Source organism: Gracilinanus agilis, chromosome 2 (assembly GCF_016433145.1).
Source record: "Gracilinanus agilis isolate LMUSP501 chromosome 2, AgileGrace, whole genome shotgun sequence".
Lineage (NCBI taxonomy): Eukaryota > Metazoa > Chordata > Mammalia > Didelphimorphia > Didelphidae > Gracilinanus > Gracilinanus agilis.
The window spans coordinates 473,458,763-473,464,826 of record NC_058131.1 but is presented as its reverse complement, the minus strand read 5'-3'; the positions used below and the strand labels follow the sequence as shown (position 1 = coordinate 473,464,826).

At 41.7% G+C, this 6,064-nt stretch overlaps 1 protein-coding gene across 5 annotated transcripts in view; it reads left to right on the top strand.

Annotated features, from left to right (window-relative positions):
- Window positions 1–406: 406 nt before the first annotated feature.
- Window positions 407–6,064, top strand: part of KTN1 (kinectin 1) — a 182,434-nt gene continuing 176,776 nt past the window's right edge. For all 5 annotated transcript variants that reach the window (XM_044664899.1, XM_044664902.1, XM_044664901.1 and 2 more), the window contains exon 1: window positions 407–601. The gene's annotated coding sequence lies outside the window, so the exon portion shown is untranslated. The remainder of the gene's footprint in view (window positions 602–6,064) is intronic.

Sequence of the window (6,064 nt, the reverse complement as noted above, 5' to 3'; positions counted from 1 at the left end):
GATATACAGTAGGCGCTTAATAAAGATTTATTCATTGGTCGTCATGGTTGCATTTTTTGCTCTTAGGTGAAGTGACATCCGTCAATGTCTTCCTTCAAGGTTCACAGCGTAGGTGGTATTGGATCACTCCCAAGTAAGGCATTTCCTCTGTCCACTCGCGGAACAAAGCACCTGAATTATAGCTCCAGGCGGGTTTTGGCTAGGCAGAGCACCAGAGATTCTATACCGCGCAGAATTCACCGAAGAAAAGTAAGAGAGCCAATCTCCGGCCCTGCGGCTGGGGCAAGACGGGGGCGGGGCTGGGTGGGGTGGGGCGAGACGGGGGCGGGGCCGTCTGAGGGTGGGGTTGAGCGCCTGTGCCTTTAAGGGGCTGGTCTCCGGGTATCCGCTGTCCAGACGCCCGGGACGTGCTGCGGCTTCCTCCGCCTCCCAATCTCTGTTCCCTTCCTGCCGGGCGGCGACACTGGCACCTGAGTGACGGCGGCGGCGGCTACGCGGCGGGACAGGGCTTCCCCCACCGTTCACGAGCTTTGGGACCAACCTCGGCTCCTCCAGCCTCCGCCCCTCTCCCCCTTCACCGGTCCCGCGGCGGACGCGCACGGTGAGGAAGAGAAGTAGGGCAGGAAAAAGGCCGGGCAGGAGTCTCGGCAGCCGCCGGCCCGGGGGGAGGGAACGAGTGTGCGAGGCTACGGCCGGGCCAGGTCAGGCCGAGAATGGGGTGCGACCGCGGGGATTCCTCCCGAGGTGCGGCCCGGCCGGGCCTGCCCGCCTTAGCGGGCTCTAGGCCTTGGGCCACCAGCCCCTCCCGGCCTTCTCCCGGTACGCTGCGGCGGGCAGAGGCCCAGGCGACGCGGCCCGGCCCGGGAAGAGGGACCGGAGGTGGGGTGGGGGGCAGTGGCTCCATCCTCTGTCCTTCCCGCTTCTAACGCGCTTAGTCCCAGGGCAAGAAACCCGGGAAGGAAGAAGGTCTCTCGAAGTCGTCCCGGACTGCCCAACGGGTCTGCTGCGTCTCTTCCCGGGGCATCCCGGGAGTGTCCGAGGCTACTCCGAAAAGGGTGTTGGGGTGACTGACCAAGGCACCTATTTTTAGCCCGGCCTGAGGCCTCTCGGAGGGAAGGGGGGGATTATCGCCTGTGGCCAAGGAAGCAGGCGCTCCTCCCTCCCTGAGCAGAGCCGGCCACGCTGCTGCCATGCTGCCGGTCTCGCCCCACTTCTTTCCTATGGAGACTTCCCGGAGAAGAGCAGTCCCCGAGCCCAAGTTTTTCCCGCGCCCCCCTTTTCTCCTTCTTCTTAATCTCCCCTCCCTCCCCAACGCTGTGAAGCCTTTGAAAATCTGACCTCTTTAAATAAATGCAGTCTGTGCTGGGGGAGCCTTCGGGGTGGAGGAATCTTCTTGAGATCTTTTTTGTAGGCCAATTTTTTTTCTCTATCCTAGAGAAATCTCAGTGAAAAAAGCAAAACTGGCTCAGAAAAATCGAAAATAAAAATGCCTTATTTAATAATAATAGGATATAATTCCTCCTCTCTCTACATTAATCTCTTGTGAAGGAAAATATAATTGTAACGGAAAAAGTGGGACCAGAAAAAACTGTAAGAGCCCTTTGCAAGAGTAATTTTAATTTTTGTTAAGGACAAGACTGTTATAATTTTAGACTCATAATTTCTAGTGAAAGAAAGGGGAAACCTGGTTCCTAACAACTTTTAGGTTAAACCAGAACTGCTGGTTTATAAGTTATAGAGTTATAAGAGTTTGAGTTAAGCATAAGTGGTAGTTGAGATTAACTTTTGAGTTTGACTGTATCTAGTTGGGATACAATGTGGAAAGTTTTAAGAAATTTAGAAATTGGATGGCCAGGTAAATAGATATATTGTGGTATGGAGCATGTAATGAGTTGAATTGAACAAAAAAAAAGTAATTTTTTAAAAAACTTTTTGGGGCTCATTCCATGATTTTTTAAGCATCTCTCTAATTCTGTTTGTTAGCTTGGGTCTCAGGCCTCCACCACTCATTTGCCAATAGTTCCCCCCTCCCTCCTCCCATCTCGATTGCGGTTGAAAGTAGAATAATTTTAACTTCTGACCTTTGAAATTAATGAATATTCTAAAGTTGGTTGAAGTATTGAGTCAACTATTGTCCTAGGGTAGACTTATGTATTCATTTCTTATTTCTTTATGAATTCATTCCTTTTTTTTTTGGCTCTGAATGTTGTTAGGAAATGAATGCATCCATGTAAATTCTACTATAGTTAATTGGTTAGCTAGCATTTATAAAACGCATACTATATACTATGCATTGTGATAACCTCTGGACATAAGGAAAGACCCCCTCCAACTAAACAAACAAACAAAAAAAACCCTGTTTTTTCTCACAAGGAGCTCACAATTCTAATGGGAGGGGGCAAAATGCTATTAAAAATTTAGGATAAATAAACAAAATAAATTTGAGATAATTCCAACCAGAAGGCACTAAATTAAGAAGGACCAGGAAAGGGGTATTGAAAAAGGTAGGATTTTAACTGAAACCTGGGAAGAGATGAGAAGAAGAGCATTTTAGGCATGAGAGATAACCAGTGAAAATGCAGGAATGCCAAACATGGAGTGTCTTGTAGGAGAAACAGCAAGGAGATCAATGTTAATGGATCAGAGAATTTGTGGAGGGTAGTAATATGTAACAAGGCTAGAAAGGCAGGAGGGGACCAGATTAAGAAAGGCTTTAAAAAAACAGGAGTTTATATTTGATCCTATGGGCAAATAGAGAACCATTTACTAAGTAGCGGTAAGATCTGCACTTGGGGAAAATCAGTTTGACAACTGAGTGGAAGGTGCATTGGGGAGAGGAGAAAATTGAAGCAAGGAGATCCGATTTATTGTAAAAGGCCTGGCGTCAGTTGATGAAGGCTTGCATTAAGGTAGTAACAGTTCGGAAAAGGGGACATGAGTAAATGAAGGTATAAAGAGTCTCAGACTGTTGATTGGATATTCAGTGTGAATGGAGAAATTGAGGATGACATTCTAGGTTGGGAGTCTGAGTGACTGGGAGGTTATTGGCACCCTGGACTATATTAAAGAAGTTCAGGAGAATGTTTGATGGAAGGAAGCAGTAATTTAGTTTTGGAATCTTGAGTTTAAGATCTGTTTGGGGATGTCTTAAAGGAGGTATGGAAAGAGTTTAGGGTTGGAAAAGTAATTTTGAGAGTCATTTGCATAGAGATAGTAATCGATTGGTTAGTTAAATCACCAAGTGAAATAGTATAGAGGGAGAAGAGAAAAAAACCCAAGACAGAGCCCTTGCGAGACATCTTTGGTTAGTGGGCATGACCTTGATGAAGATCTAGCTAAGGGTACTGAGGAGTAACCAGACAGGTAGGAAGAGAACCAGGAGGGAAGTGTCATGAAAGTAGGGGGTCAAAGGCATAAAAGAGGTTATCCTCCATGCATAATGAAGCCTGAGAAAAGATCTTTGAATTTCTTTGGAAAGGTGAGGTTAGAAGCCAGACTGCAAAGGGTTAAATAAGAAAATTGAGAAGCAAAGTGGAGTTGCTTATTCTAAACCACTTACCATGAAACTAACTTCAGTGAACTCAAAATTTTCTCATTTTTTTTATAAAGTTGACTTTTTTTTTTAAATTGCATTAGGTTATATTCATTGTTAGAGAAACTTGTGTCCTATAGAAATGACTTATAGATAGCTGAATTTACCTCTTCTGCTCCCCAAACCTTTAAACTTAATTTTTAAAAAAGCTTTTTTCCCCAAAAAGTTTGGATCTTATCTTCTATACACTTTTCTTTTCCTAACTTTTCTTTTACTTTGCAGGATACCACCATCCCTTCATTCACTCGGCCTAGCTACCTAGGTATCCGCTCAATACCTCACTCTCATCTCTTATATGCAATACATTTCTGAATCCTCTTCTTTCTACCTTTATTACTATCTGCTATAAGCCCCCTTCTGTCTTCTGTACTGCAACCACTTTGGTGCAGACCCTCATCTTATCTCATTCTTGGTCTGTTTAAAATAGCATTTTGGTTGCTCTTCTTGCCTCAGTTTTCTCCCTCTTCTCCTACTCCAGTCCATTCTCTACTCAGCTAGCAAACTGATCTTATTAAAGATTCCCCCACAAATACAGTAGGCTTTCATCCCTATTTAATAAACTCTAATGACTCCCTATTATAGTCAGACTCAAATATAATATCCTCTGTTTAACTTTTATAGTTTTTAATAACCTAGCCCCCTTTTTACCTTTTCACTCTTATGCCTTTCTTCCCTTCATGTATTCTATTTAGTGACACTAGCCTCCTTGCCAGTACTAGGATATGTTCCATTTTTAACTTTGTGGATTTTCTCTGGATGTCCTTGGTAGTTAGAATTTTCTCCTTCTTTAACCCCCTTTTTTGGCTTCCCTGAGTTCTTTCAAATCTCATCTGAAATCTCATATTTAGTCATTTTCCAGTCCAGAAAGGCTCTTTTTGCCTTTCTTTGTATCCTCAGAGATTAAGCACTGTCTGGCTTGTTGAAGTCTCTTGCAAATATATTTTTGACTTGACTGCCCCAGTTTTCTTAGATACAAAACTATATTATTATTTTAAAGTGTTCATTTATTCTTTATTCTTCCTTAAATATGTTGACTAATGTTAATGCTACCCTTAACCCTAGTGTCCAGACCCAAGGCATCACCACTGTTGACCACTCCTGCTTTCCCTAGCCTTAGTCACTAAGTCAACTCTTATCTCTCAAGAATATGAACAACATTATTTAACTTTTCCTCCATGACCACATATGCAATTATGAGCATACATCATTTCATTCTATAGTATTATAATTTGCATTGGTAAATGTAAAGTTTTGTCTTCTTGATGTCACCTGTCATTTCAGTCTTGGCTTCTAATTTGCAATAAACTGGGAAGCTGTAATTTTTAAGAATTGAATGTAATATGCTTTTGTTGTTAAGTTGTGTGAGACTGTTAACCTACTGAAGTTTTCTTGGCAAAGATATGGCAAAGTTTGATATTTGCTTTGTTTTACAGATAAGGAAACTGAGGCACACCAAGTTAAATGAGTTGGCTGGTGTCTCACATAGCTAATAAGTGTCAAACCAGATTTGAATGCAGGAACATAAATCTATTCCCTTAGTCACCTAGCTGCCACCACTGAAGGTTTAAATGAAGTCCCAAGGAATCCAATGAGTACTTTCTGAAAGAGCTCAGAAGCTTTTTCCAATTTGCTTTGGGGAGCGGAGCACTGAGATAGTTAGAAGCCCAACCTCTTTTGGATGAGTGGTGGTAGTTGCCTTTTGATATTTTATTACTATTGTGTTCATACCATTCCTTTTTATTTTTCATGAATTACTTAAAAAGAAAATTTAACTTTCAAAGATCTGAAAATCTAACTACTAATTTTCCATAATCTGATGGTATCTTAGTCAATAGCTACAATGCATTTAGATTCCTAGAAAAGATGACATGACAAATTTAAAATATTACTCCCTTGTTTATTCTTGCCTTAACCCTATGTGCTACTTTACTCATCTGTTTCCCTTTTTAAAAGCCTAGCGTGTCTTTTCATGGGCAGGACTTGGAAATGATTGGGTTTCTTTGTGTAGGGAAATGTTTTTTTTCTCTTTTTTCTGTGGATGCTAACAGGACTTTTGGCCTAGAGATTTTAAAAACACATTTGGAAAAAACAGTTGATTTAAATGAACAAGCAAATGTTCTTTTGGTTCTGTTGTGTGAATTACAAGAGAGATGAAATCATAATTTATATTACAGTTTGTCAAGCTATGAATTTTTTTCCCCACTGTATTTTTAAATACTTGAAGGGGAGAAAGAGCAAACTATATTTTTTAAATTTATAGTTGTATATACAAAGGATAATTGGGGGAAAGTGCTTAAGTGTTTGACTTGATGAATAGGTCTCTTAGAAATTCTACTAGAAACTATTCATTAGGGGGAGGGCAAGTCATAATACACATCTGTATGTGATAGTATTATTTATTCATATGGAATATATTATTCTTTACACGGTCCAGGCTAATGGAAAATCTTCAACCATTACTTAAGTCAGTTT